This window comes from Hyperolius riggenbachi, chromosome 3, assembly GCF_040937935.1.
Source record: "Hyperolius riggenbachi isolate aHypRig1 chromosome 3, aHypRig1.pri, whole genome shotgun sequence".
NCBI classification, from domain to species: domain Eukaryota; kingdom Metazoa; phylum Chordata; class Amphibia; order Anura; family Hyperoliidae; genus Hyperolius; species Hyperolius riggenbachi.
The window spans coordinates 384125788-384140575 of record NC_090648.1 but is presented as its reverse complement, the minus strand read 5'-3'; the positions used below and the strand labels follow the sequence as shown (position 1 = coordinate 384140575).

Below are 14788 nucleotides of genomic sequence, written 5' to 3'. Positions count from 1 at the left end.
TTTAATATACCCTTACATTAGCACCTCCTCCCATCTCATCACTGCTCTCTGCATTGTATATACAGAACAGGAAAGCAGAGCCAGAAGTGGGAAGGCTTGGGCTTGAAAAGACATCAGAGAAGACACTTGGCTATAATGATTCCTGAGCAAAGCCAGACTGAATGCTCAGTCCGGGATGTTATCAGGGCTGGTAACAAGCAGGCTGAACAGTAAAGAATGAAACAGAGAGCAGGGTAGGTTTTCTCTAATGTTCCCACTGATATATATGGTGAAATACATGAGGGTGCTTCGTACCTGGTTCACTTTATATGTCCCAACTCTGGCCCTATAACATGCACAATGCAGCATGCATGCATACAGTGCAGCAACAACAACAACAAATAACATTTGTAAAGTGCTTTTCTCCCGTAGGACTCAAAGCGCATAAGCATGGCTCAGACCATCGTGGTACAGAGGAAGAATTTTATAAGTCCGGAAATGCCAGGCTAAACAGGTGGCTTTTCAGTCTGGATTTGAATAGCTCCAGGGATGGTGCTGTCTTTACTGGGTGTGGCAAGGAGTTCCAAAGAGTAGGGGCAGCATGACAGAAGGCTGTCTCCAGATTTTTTGAGGTGCACTCTGGGAGTGACCAAGTTTATAGAACTTGCTGATCTGAGGTTGTGAGAGGTGTGGTGCAGCTTCAGCAAGTCCTTCATGTATCCAGGGCCCAGATTGTGCAGGGATTTGAATGTCAGCAGTCCAATCTTGAAGAGTATTCTCCATTCTACTGGTAGCCAGGGCAGTGAGCGAAGGATCGGTGTAATGTGACAGTGGCGAGGCTGGTTTGTTAGCAATCTGGCAGCAGCATTCTGCACTAATTGCAGGCGACACAGGTCCTTTTTGGGGAGGCTAGCATAAAGGGCATTGCAATAGTCCAGCCGTGATGTGATGAAGGCGTGAACTAGGGCTGGAAGATCCTCTGGGGGAATCAGATGTTTAATCTTTGCAACGTTCTTCAGATGAAAGTAGGAAGATTTAACTACAGATGAAATTTGGTTTCTGAAACTCAATTCCCCATCGATTAGTACGCCAAGGCTGCGCACAAGGTTGGAGCTGTTTATGTCTGAATTCCCAATCCTGATTGGTGATGCTTTAGGATAGAGCTGTTTTGATGGCGAGCGCTGGCTTTGGACAAAAAGGACCTCAGTTTTGTCAGCATTCAGTTTCAACCAGTTATCATTCATCTATGCCTGTAGCTCAGCTAAGCAAGAATTTATTTTTGGAGTAGGGTCTGTTCCACCAAGTTTGAAGGACAGGTATAGCTGTGTGTCATCGGCGTAGCAGTGGTACTTCAGGCCATGTCGTGGGATAAGTGTACCGAGTGGCAACATGTAGATTGCAAACAGCCTTTCAAACAGATTAGGATAACATATCCTTATCACTGTTCCTCTGGGACAGATAGTGCATCAAGATTAACCTTTCAAGGGCGCCATAATATAGTTCCTCTCGCACCATATGCGCACATCAGAAGGAGCTGTGCAAATTTGAAGCGGTTTGGACATTAATGTCTGTGTTTTGAGTTATTTTGACAGGACAGCAAGTTTACACTGTTACACAAATTTTACACACATTGCGTCTTTACATTGTATCAACGTGTCATAACTTTAGTGATGTCCCATGAAAAGATACAATAAAATATTTTCAAAAAATGTGAGGTGTACTCACTTTTGTGAGGTCTTGTTTAATTTAAAAGGTACCTGAAATTACATGCAACATGATCAGGGGTGCTGTTAAGGTTTTTGTGAATTATCCCCCCTCCCCCCTTACACCTCCCCCCCCCCTCCCCGCCCTTCCATGTGTCTCACATGGCCTGGATTCATCATTGAATCTTGCCACTCTCCTGCCAGCCGCTTAGCTCCAGTTACCATGGTTACATGACATGGCTACCTTTGGTCGGTGCCTCTGACATCATCACAAGAGGCGCCGGCCAGAAGTAACCATGGTGACAGGACGCAATCGGGGCAAGTGAGTTACAGCTGAAAGAGCCAGGGGCCGTGGATCACAATTCAGCCACCAGGGACAGTGAGCCCCAAGCAGGGGCTTTCCTTGCTTGTACCCTAGCGGGACCCCTGAACATGAGTAGATTAATGTTAGTGTAAAGCTATGCTAAGTTCCTTCAAGGTCATTTCTAGCCTATTTGTCACCCCAGGCAAGAAGTGCTGTGTCAGGTGGATGCAACCCATTTATCCTGTCGCCTTTTGGTTGTACACCCTCTTCCTGCACTCTCCCAGCAAAGTTGGTAAAAACAGAAGCTGTGCTCTCACCTCTCCGCCAGAGTCCAATGCTGTGCTTCCGCCTGTCTGCTCACCGCTTGGCCTAGTGCTCAGAATCTCCTACTGTGAGTTTAGTGTCAGCACTGGAATCAGGAGGCACAAAGGAGGCAAATAGGGGGACAGAAGGAGGCACAATAGGGGACAGAAGGAAGCACTATAAGGGACAGAAGAAAGAACAGTGGGGACAGAAGGAGGCACAGTGAGGGACAGAACGAGGCACAAAGAAGGACAGAAGGAGGCAAAGTAAGACAGGAGGAAGCACAAAGGGGGACAGAAGGAGGCATGGTGGGGCAGAGAGATGCACAGGGAGACAGTGGAAGCACAAAGGGAAGGGGGAATTATATGGCACAGCAGGACACAATGGAGGCACCCTGCAACTTACACTATCTGGACCTTCTGATGTCTGCTCTCCAGGACACTGAACTTCCTGCTGTTGCACACATTCAGCAGACGCTGGTTATCAGATACCCACAGGAGGCAGGGCTTCATTTGAGAACAAGGGGATTGAAGGAAGCACAAACACGGGGACATAAGGAGGCACAAAGGGGGGCAGAAGGGGGTGCAGGGGGGCAGAAGAAGGTACCGTACTGGGGGATAGAAGGAGTCACAAAGGGGGAAAGAAGAAGGCACAAAGGGTACAGAAGGAAGTACATTGGGTCAGAGGGATACATAGGGGGGCAGAGGTAGCACAAGGTGACAGAAGGAGGCATGGGGGGAGGGCAGAGGTGGCACAGGAGGACTGAAGGAGGCACAAGGGGAAAGAAGGAGGCCCAAAGGGGGAGAGAAGGAGGCACAGAAGGACAGAGGAATGCACAGGGTGGCAGAGGTGGGACAGAGGGACACAGTGGAGGCTGCCTGCAACTTACAATAGAAAAATAAATGCAAATGGACAGTTCTGTCCATGGGAGCGCTCCAAATCCATTCCCTAGTGTATAGTTTTTAATGGGATTGGCTATTGATGGGATTTTTTCAAGGATGTGATTTTTGATCCAATAAAGTTTTTGCATATTTATAGTTCAGTGAGTGGCGGTTTGCCTTTATTTTTCTATTGTTTGATTATTCAAACCAGCCTTCCCCCTTTAATTAAGGAGGTGCATTTAATATTAAAGAATACGTTCAGACAGATTAAAAAATCAAAATCCATTTACCTGGGGCTTCCTCCAGCCCCTGGCAGCCGTCCTGTGCACTCGCCACAGCTCCAGTGGCTCCCGGTGTATTGATGATATCGGCCAGACCACGTTACCCATGCGGATGAGCACACAAGAAGCCGACCGGAAAGACGACTTCTGCAGTGGAGGACACCGGGAGCCACCGGAGCTGTGGCGAGGGCACAGGACAGCTGCCAGGGGCTGGAGGAAGCCCCAGGTAAGTGGATTTTGATTTTTTTTAATCTGCCTGGACATATCCTTTAAGGACCTGTGCACCTGTACTATTTATTCTCTATTGCTTGCAGCTTACACTATATGGATGTCTGCTCTCCAGGGACAGGCGATGCTGCTGCTCTAAAGGATACCAGTCTTCCTGCTGCTGCGCACACACAGCAGATGCTGGCATCAAACATGTGTGGTAGGCGGGGCTTCATTCGAGGGTTTAATGTCAATTGTGGGAGAGCTTTGTTCAGGGCGGTGCTTAATCCAGGGGCATGGCACACCCCAAGACCAATGGTACTCCAGGCACTGGCCTGGAATGTTAAGAATGACCCCAGGTTACACACTCTGTCTCTCTCTTTCTCTCTAACTCCAATGCAACTTGGACATTAAATGGAAAGAGGACACATGCGTGGCAAGCTCCTGGTCGGACGCATGTGAGCTGAGCTCCCTCCCACTTCGGCCTATTGCAGCCTGGATCGGGGCTAATTTTACCTGCAACTTGATTTTAAGCTGATCACCCCTGACCCCTCATCGAAGTGCATGTCTGGGAAGGTAAAAAAGCTACTGCGCAACTCCCAGGGCTCTCTAACAAGTTACTTTCTCTGCACCCAATTCAAGATGGCGTTGTCTCAGCATAGTACCAGATGCTCCAGACGCTCTGCCTCACCTAAAAGACACTCTTCTTCGCGCTCTCATAGCCTGGAAGACCTGAGCCTGGCTAAGCGGGATCTGGAGGATGCTTTGGATCGTACTTATAACAGGTTTGTGGGTAAACTACAGACTTCACAAACTACAGCTTCACAAGGCCACTGAGGCGTTGTCTTGTGAGATAGCTGAAATGGGGGTGAGGACTGATAGATTTGGGATAAAGTATGAGGACTTATGTAATGCTGGGAATACACCATGAGATTTTTTAGCAGATAGATGGTTCGATAGATAATTTCCGACATATCCGATCTGATTTTTGATCGTTTTTCTGATCGATTTCTCATAGAAGTGAAAAAACTATCAGAAAATTGATCGGACAGTAAATCTGCTGAAGAATCTTATTGTGTATTCCCAGCATAAAGCTAATGCTGACCTTCAAACCGAGCATGATGCCCTGAAATCTACAGTTGATTTAATGCAGATCATAATGGAGGATTTAGATAACTGTAATAGGCGCAATAATCTAAGACTTTGGGGCCTGCCTGAATCACATACTGATTTGAGGCCTGTCGTCTCTAAATTTATTCATACCTTTCTTCCAGATATTGATCAGGACTCTTATTTTTGAAAGGATTCACCGTGCACTTCGTCCTAAACCCCCAGATGGTCAACCGCTTCAAGATGTTTTTTAAAAGACTTTATTGAAGAGAAGGTTCTTCAAGTGGCTCGTAACACCACCGACCTGATGTTTGAGGATAAAAAATAACAAGTTTTCCCAGATGTATACCTAGTGACACTTGATAAACGTCATGCTATGAGAAATATTGCTATGCAGTTTGTAGGACTTAAACTGTGCATGCACAGAAAGCTTTTGGAGAGGCACGCAGCCCAGGTCATGCATGTATGACTTAGCATCACTTGCAGAGCTTTCAGAGGGGGCAGTAGCACACTGAAGTGGATTGGAACTACAGCAAGGGACTTGATAGAGTCTGGGGGACTGGAAGAAGCCACAGATAAGTTAAACTTAACTTTATTTTACTTTGCCTCAGATACTTTTTAAGTACTGTAAACTCTGAGGTGGTGATTTAATAAATTAACCTTCTTTTTCCAGCTTATTTTACAGAAGCTTGATCTGTTTGAGATCTAGGAAATTTGGAGGCCAAATAAAATGTATGCTCCCTAGTTCAGTTCTAATTCTAACATTCTGCCCATTGTGCTTTTGGCAATGGAATCAGACCAGCTTGAATACTTCGAGTGATCTATGGCAACTCAGTCACATACACAAGAAGCTGTGATGGAGTCCAGCTTCTGACATCTTTCTCTTTTGGACAGTACTAAGATTTATCGGCTTTGTACTACAGTAGTTCTTCCATGGAATCAGACCAGACAGGCTAGCCTTTACTCACCATATTTATCACTGAGCCCTGAGCAACCATGACCTTGATGCTGGTTCACCAGTTCTTACTGGGACCATTATTGCTAGGTTAGAACCACTGCATGCCATAGGCACCTAAAACAAATCTGCAATTTTGTAGATGCTCTGCACCAGCTGTTTAGCCATCTCAGATCTTTGTACTTTCCCATTTCCTACTTCCAATACACCTCCTTTAAAATAAAGTGACTGCACACTTGCTGCCAAACATATCCCACCTTTGTATAGGTGCTGCTAAAAATAGATAATCCTTTTTTTTTTTTACTTCACCTGTCAGTGGTTTTAATAGTATAGCTGATTGATGTATATTGAGGGATTATAATATGCCAGAATATAGCACATATATCCTGGCAAAAGGGAGGGCTCATCATAATCCTGAAGCTGGTAGATCGATACTGGCACCAGGCATCCTATATACTGAGACCACCATAGCTCAGAAAATGGTAGATCTGTTCTGAAACCAGACAGGTTTCCATCCTGGTGTTTTTGTGGTTTTCATGGTTGATTCGCCATCAACAAGACCAGTTGGACCAGGTGATTGGCAAAACCTTGACAAGATATATAAAGATAATTAATATTTACAGATAAATGGGAAAGGTTTAGGATTCTTACTAGCAGTCCTTGTCTCCTCTTGTATCATATTTGTATTTGTTATGACTGTAAGTTTCTAAATGTATCATGGGTTGTGCCACCTGCATAGCATTTTGACACTGTAAAAAAAAAAAAAAAATTGTATTTAACTGTTGTCCTTGCTCTTATGGGCAGCTGACTTCGTACCTCCTGTATCAGTAATTAGGATTACCAAGGAAGTAACTGAGATGAACTCTCTCCCGCGCAACACAGACAAGAAAAAGCAGATGTTTTAACCCTTCCTTCTCCCTAACCAACTACAGAAACAGGTTTTGTTTGAAGTGCACAATATAGAGGGGATCTCTTCTTCCAGCATTCAAATGGTTAGAACCATTCAATAGTTCAAATGGTAAGAACCATTATAGTAGATATTACCTGCTAAACTACTGGTGTCTGCTCAGTCTGCCAGGTAATGAAAGTTATGGTTAGAAGGGGCAGCATGGCTGTTTACAAGATTCTGAGAGCAGTGCTGCCTCCTACATGTCATTTCTAATAGAGTAATATTGATCACACTAGGCAAAGATGTCCCCTCCTCCATCTCTTGTCATTAGCTGGAGAACGTGTGCTGAGATTTTTTAATAAATATGAAAATGGTGCCCCTGATAAAGCTGCCAGTTCGGACCACCAAGTTCCCTTCACTAAGAACTTTGTGTATCTTATCGGCGATGCGGGACGATTGCCTCCAGAGCTTACCATATGTTATTCTAATCCAATTCAATTGGTATTCTAGCGCGGAGATGTGGGGATACCAGAAATTGAAAAACTTCTTCCCGGCCTGTTCATATTATCATTTCCTGTACAAAACATAGAAATTGCTTCACTGAACTAAACATTAACAATATGAAGAGCGGATGGGAGGAGGCCGCTGCTGTCTATTTCACTTTCATAATCTTCCGCTTAGAAATACACGTTCATTTCAAAGCTTTTTACTTGCAAATTTGTGGTGAACCCCAGTAATCTGTAGCTTCTAATCCAAGAAATAATGTCTCTGTGTGACTCACATAGAGCGCGGAAAGAGGGTAATTATATTCCTCATAAAAAGCCACCTCTCTCTGACATTCTTATATTATGTATATCCACAGAAATACTGTTTAATAAATCCTCCTGTCAAAGACGACTTCTTCGTGGTCCTCCACCAAAGTGCTCAAATAACAACCTTCCTAATGTCTGCAAAGCTTTTGCTTGGGGGGAGCAGATAATGGCTTCAGAAATGCTTATAACAATAGGAATCATGCTATGCATGTAGCATATAATCCGCAGCGGGGGGAAGGGGGGGGCAGTGTAAATATCGGTGATCAGTAATGGGAGTAGTATATAGCAGTTCAGACATGCAGTGCCAGTCTGCAGTTTCTAAAGCTAGATTTGCTCTTGTGGTAAACAAGGCCTAGACTGGAAAAAGAGAAAGCAAGAGGCATAGTAGGAGAGAGAAAAGGGGGAGAGAGAGTAAGGGCTACTTCACATGGATAATTGAACTATGCAGTTACTGAGTGGTTGATACATCGTTTAGCAGTCAATATGCTGGAAATAGACCACCATTGCTTGTAGAGGAAAAGATCATCAGGTCACCCTCTGCCTCCGCTGGACCTCCTTCACACATCTACAATGAGGTCCAGGGCCAACGGGATAATGCATGACCCCTCCCTCCCTGGCAGACCTTTCTTCAATCTCCTTCCCTCAGGCCGCTGCTACAGGGCCATCCCCACCAAAACCTCCAGGCGCAGTAATACCTTCTTCCCCCAAAGCAGTCATTTTCCTGAACGCAAATAAACTCCCTAGCAAAACCCCCCAGACTCTCCCTCCAGCACCCCTGGAGTCCAAGCTTACTGCACATACAGTATGTCTATTTCCTGTATACATGTCTGCTGTTCACTGTTGCACTGTGATATATGTTGTTATGTTATTATCATTGTATGTTATGTACTTAATATGTTATTATCATTTGCACTTAAATTCTGTGAGTACCACAAATAATTCCTGGTGTGACATCTTTCGCAAAGTCAATTCTGACTGTAATCAACAATATTTTGAAAGCGCTATTGTGGCGATACTAGTCTAGGTTAAAAACATATAATAAAGACATATAATGACATATGATAAAAAAACAGTGAAGACAAAAGCAGTTATTAAGAAAACAGTTTTCACTGCTCAGTGTGCTAAATGAAATATTGTCCTTTGTCACAGGTGCGCTTCCATGTCAGCCGCGGCAGACTGTCAGCAAAATTTTCCAATATACAAGATAGCGCTCAACTGTGTCCTGTTTCCACCACCATACACCCCGTGTGGGATTGAACTCACCCAGCGAGTTTGACCACTATTAGACTGGTCAATAAGCGCCCAGCAATGTGCGACTCCAGCACTTTGGGGTTGCCAACTCCTCTTAGAACACGGTATCCTTAATGATGTATGCTGGTTGATGCGTACCTTGGCAGCTGCACGCCTCCCACAGGGCTCTGCCGATTCCAAAGCACAACCTGTCCACCTTCTCCCTAACTGGAGGCAGCCATGACAGGGATACACTGAGAATAGCAGTAAACTACACTTCCCGGCAGCCCTTGGGACCGAAGCTACAGGAGCCCGTAGCTTCGGTCCCAAGGGCTGCCGGGAAGTGTAGTTTACTGCTATTCTCAGTGTATCCCTGTCATGGCTGCCTCCAGTTAGGGAGAAGGTGGACAGGTTGTGCTTTGGAATCGGCAGAGCCCTGTGGGAGGCGTGCAGCTGCCAAGGTACGCATCAACCAGCATACATCATTAAGGATACCGTGTTCTAAGAGGAGTTGGCAACCCCAAAGTGCTGGAGTCGCACATTGCTGGGCGCTTATTGACCAGTCTAATAGTGGTCAAACTCGCTGGGTGAGTTCAATCCCACACGGGGTGTATGGTGGTGGAAACAGGACACAGTTGAGCGCTATCTTGTATATTGGACAATTCTGACTGTAACTGCTGTGTCAGTTAATATGTGGTGCAGTTACTACATGGTTAATGCATCCTGAATGTAGCGCCTGGCAGGCAGGTGGCACCTGGTCAGTGCCTTACCACTGCCAAACACGTGTACCTCCAGTTGTCTGTAAACCCTCAACAGCTCTATTTGACTGGTTGATGACTGTTACACTCACCACTGTCAGCCATCTGTTTGAGCTAGCTCTAGGAGATAGAGGGCAAGACAGAGAAGAGAGTGAGAGAGACCAAGACAGCGTTCACACTTAATCATGCAAATTTCACATAATTTTCGGCATGTATGATTCTGCGTTTTGCAGTTTTTCATATTTTGTCCTTTGGTTTTGCCTCTGCAAGTTTGCCTTTTATGTGTGTGTTTTTATTGAGATTTTTTAGATTGCAGAGTTTAATTTTCCATGCATACAAATAAAGTAAATTTACATGACAATTTATCTAAGTTTAAAATCAGATGTGATGTTGGCAAAAAGAGCATTTCGATTTAAAAATGCAGAAAAATGTAAAAACTAAAAAAATTAAGAAGACACAGGTCAAATGCAAAGCCATTGAAATGTATTAGATGTACAACAAACAGTCGGACACTGAGAGCCCACCTAAGAAAAATCATCCTGGGGCCCATGTGCTCCATGATTTGGAGCTCACATACCTGTGTAAAGGAGAAGCTATTGGGGGGGGGGGGGGGGGGGGGAGAGCAAGAGTACATCTGTCCCCGGGCGCAGCATCTAGGGGGTGCAGTTACAGGTTTTACTTTCCCTGATGCATCCCCGTCCAAGAGTCTATGAAAGACAGTGGAAGGATCCAGTATTATCCTCTGCTTCCTCCTGCTCTCTGCCCCGGAATTTTGTTTTATTTTATCCCCCTGCTGTAATCAGCGCTTGCCATGTTTGCATCAGCAAAGTAGATCATGTGTATTTCTGCGTATCTCCCAACTTTCTAATGCATGGTACACACTATGTAATTTCCTGCCAGGTGGATGGGTCAAACTGATCATTTCTGGCATGTCCGATCTGCTACTGATGGAGAACAGGATCAATTTTGTGCAGTGCTGATCTGAAAATCGATCCTGTTCTTAAAGGGACTCCGAGCTCCAGGGACGGATCTAGACCAAGTTGCGCCTGGGGCAAGGTCAGGTTTTGGCATCTAAAGGTCAGGTTTTGGCACCTAAACTGCCATTCCCCATCCAGTTTTGGCGCCTAAAAGTCAGGTTTTGCTGCCTAAAGGTTAGGTTTTGGCACCTAAAGGTCAGGTTTTGCTGCCTAAAGGTTAGGTTTTGGCACCTAAAGGTCAGGTTTTGGCGCCTAAACTGCCATTCCTCATCCAAATTTTGCCAATTTTTTAAGAATTCAACAAACTGCGCCTGGGGCAAGAGACCCGTCTGCCCCCCCCCCCCCCCTAGATCCGTCCCTGCCGAGCTCAACCCAAAAAGCAAAATAGTACTCACCCGGGGTTTTCTCCAGCCCAGTGCTGGTCGGGAGGTCCCACGACGGCGTCCTGGTTCCTCTCCTAGGCCCCGCTCCAGAATGGCTGACCGACAAGTAGCATAGGAGGAACACCACAAAACTGAACAACAGTCAGTGTGCCACGGTCTTCGTCCCAGTGTCCCTTGGGACACACAAACACCAACTTTCTCCAAAGAGACCGACACCACTTAAGCAGAATAGTATTTAAGCTCTTTTATTGCATACAAAGTGGCAATACAATGACAGTCGCTGTTTCGGGCCTAGCCCTTTATCAAATTGCAGTAGCCATAACAAACACCCTTGTGCAAAGTCCTTAAATATCCCTCCCCCAATAAAACCACCAATAGGTGTCCTAATGGGCGGGGTTAACGGTGGACCTGATGGGGAACATGTAAAAAGCAAACACGTAAGCACACAAACCTTTACCTGAACAAAGTCTCCATATGTTGCTAAACGCCGCTCAGCGCCGCTTCCATGCGTCCCATCGGCAATGCGTGCACCAGCAAGCCCCTCCTCCATCAATTCAGAAGGACCAATGGGGCTGCTGTGCGCTGTGGTAAGGAGACCGTCCTGTCTCGTAACCACCTGCGTTCCACAAGCCGACTTCCTGTCGGCAAACCGGATATGACGCTACGGGACCCAAAAGGTCGCCGTAGCAACCATACACACAGCGCAACGCGCTGTGATAGGCTGGAATCTGTCCCCCTCTTCACTACGTGAATGCGGAGACAGGGAGGCAGAAAGATAAACACTAATCCCTCTCAAAAAAACAAATATAGATAGATCAGCAAAATAGAAATAAAGCAAAAAACTCCTTCTCCTCCCCGTGACAGCACACACCAAAACAGCCAACAGGGGACATTCCACCCAAAATACTAGCAAACATACATATAGAGACAGGCAAAAGGTTCTATACTTCACCCAATACAGATCAGCCGAACCGCCGTCCAGGGAATCTAAAAACAAAGCAGAAATAAAAAGCAATAAGGCTCATCTTCAAATACATAAATACAATAATAGTCAGATAGTGACAGGGTAGCAAGCAGAAAAAAAGGGGGGACAAAAACTGGGGACAACAGTTCAACATGCATGAATACAAAAACCCAAGTCGTATTCCCGATTAAGACCGCCCGGTTCAAGAGTACCGAGCCGCCTAATCCAGAACGCTTCCCTCCTACGTAATTTAGTCTCTCTATTACCACCCCTCCAGTCAGGCAGGACATAATCAATAACTGTAACTTTTAATTGAGATACAGAGTGTCTAAGAGCTGAGAAATGTTCGGAGACCGATAGGCCCTGCGTTTTATGCCAAATCGCCGATTTATGCGACGAAATACGGTCTTTGAGACATTGCGTCGTCATCCCTACGTATGCCAGGCCACATGGGCACTTCAGCATAAATGACATAGGTCGAATCACATGTACTGGTTGAACTCGATGTACGTATGTCTTTTTTTTCGACCAAAATAACTATGTAACTATGTATATAAACGATCAAGGTTAAACGAATTTCCACGTGAAGGATGAGTAAACTTGTTACCCTTCAAGACCATACCACACATGTGACATCCTAAACAAGGAAACATGCCAATGCGTCTACCCTCAGGACGCGGCCGTCTCTTAGGTGTCACCTTATCACGTATGGCCGGGGCCCTCTTAAAGGCCATCATAGGTGGATACCGAAACTCCAAAACCTGCGGAAAACCATCCGTGAGGACCCGCCAGTGCCTGCGGATCGCCCGTGACACCATGTAGCTGCAGGCACTGAAGGTCGACACGAACGGCATGCGGGGGCCAACTGGGCTCCTTGTTCTCTTGCCTGTACGAGGCAATAAAACATGTGACGGATAACCCCTCCTCCGAAATTTCTCAGACATCTCTTCTGTCCTAAGTCTACGGCTAGACTCGTTACTCACTATTCTGTCGATTCTTCCAAATTGGCTCGAGGGAATGCTTTCTTTAGTTGCCACAGGATGAAAGCTCCAGTAATGCAACACTAAGTTACGGTCGGTATCCTTGACATACAGGTCGGAGATAAGAATCTCCCCTTCCCTGGTGATCTGCGTGTCAAGAAAAGATATACCATTGCTGTCACTATGAGACGTCAGTCTTATGTAAGAGCAGCAGCCGTGCAATTGAGCGATAAATTCCAAAAGGGTCTCCCGTGACCCCCTCCATATGCAGAAAACGTCATCGATGTAACGACACCAGCACAAAGCGTGGCGGTGGAATAGTGCATTGTTGTAAACAAAGGCCTCTTCATAGAGGCCCATGTACAAATTAGCATAGGAGGGGGCCACATTAGAACCCATCGCCGTACCACGGCGCTGCACATAGAACTGACTCTTAAATTCAAAATAGTTACACTTCAAAACTATCTGTAAAAGAGACAAGCAAAACTTTCTCTGGGCAACCGACAGATCAGTTCTAGTCAACAGGAACCAATCCACTGCCTCCACACCCCCATCATGTGGGATGGAGGTGTAGAGGCTTTCCACATCCAAGGTGACCAAAAGAACTTCCTCCGCGGGCAGACTGATCCCCTGCAACTTACTCAAAAACATGGTGGTGTCTTTCAAATAGCATGGAATAGACTGTACAAGTGGCTGCAATATAGAATCAAGAAACTTGGCCAGGGGTACAAATACAGAGCCCTCCCCGGCCACAATCGGTCAGCCAGGGGGGCTCTGCAGACACCTGTGTATTTTGGGGAGCGTATATAGTTTTTTACAGATAGTTTTGAAGTGTAACTATTTTGAATTTAAGAGTCAGTTCTATGTGCAGCGCCGTGGTACGGCGATGGGTTCCAATGTGGCCCCCTCCTATGCTAATTTGTACATGGGCCTCTATGAAGAGGCCTTTGTTTACAACAATGCACTATTCCACCGGCACGCTTTGTGCTGGTGGCGTTACATCGATGAAGTTTTCTGCATATGGAGGGGGTCACGGGAGACTCTTTTGGAATTTATCGCTGAAGTGCACGGCTGCTGCTCTTACATAAGACTGACGTCTCATAGTGACAGCAATGGTATATCTTTTCTTGACACGCAGATCACCAGGGAAGGGGAGATTCTTATCTCCGACCTGTATGTCAAGGATATCGACCGTAACTCAGTGTTGCATTACGGGAGCTTTCATCCTGTGACAACTAAAGAAAGCATTCCCTCGAGCCAATTTGGAAGAATCGACAGAATAGTGAGTAACGAGTCTAGCCGTAGACTTAGGAGAGAAGAGATGTCTGAGAAATTTCGGAGGAGGGGTTATCCGTCACATGTTTTATTGCCTCGTACAGGCAAGAGAACAAGCAGCCCAGTTGGCCCCTGCATGCCGTTCGTGTCGACCTTCAGTGCCTGCAGTGACATGGTGTCACGGGTGATCCGCAGGCACTGGCGGGTCCTCACGGATGGTTTTCCGCAGGTTTTGGAGTTTCGGTATCCACCTATGATGGCCTTTAAGAGGGCCCCGACCATACATGATAAGGTGACAAGGTGACACCTGACCTACCCTGTCACTATCTGACTATTATTGTATTTATGTATTTGAAGATGAGCCTTATTGCTTTTTATTTCTGCTTTGTTTTTAGATTCCTTGGACGGCGGTTCGGCTGATCTGTATTGGGTGAAGTATAGAACCTTTTGCTTGTCTCTATATATATGTTTGCTAGTATTTTGGGTGGGATGTCCCCTGTTGGCTGTTTTGGTGTGTGCTGTCACGGGGAGGAGAAGGAGTTTTTTGCTTTATTTCTATTTTGCTGACCTATCTATATTTGTGTTTTATTGAGAGGGATTAGTGTTTATCTTTCTGCCTCCCTGTCTCCGCATTCACGCAGTGAAGAGGGGGACAGATTACAGCCTATCACAGCGCGTTGCGCTGTGTGTATGGTTGCTACGGCGACCTTTTGAGTCTCGTAGCGTCATATCCGGTTTGCCGACAGGAAGTCGGCTTGTGGAACGCAGGTGGTTACGAGATAGGACGGTCTCCTTAC

General features: G+C 45.9%; 1 long non-coding RNA gene across 1 annotated transcript in view; it reads left to right on the top strand.

The window, feature by feature from the left end:
- LOC137564058 (uncharacterized) overlaps positions 1-14788 on the top strand; it is a 265554-nt gene that overhangs the window by 206739 nt on the left and 44027 nt on the right. The window contains exon 2 of the long non-coding RNA XR_011030502.1: positions 14387-14421. This is a non-coding gene — a long non-coding RNA (uncharacterized lncRNA). The remainder of the gene's footprint in view (positions 1-14386; positions 14422-14788) is intronic.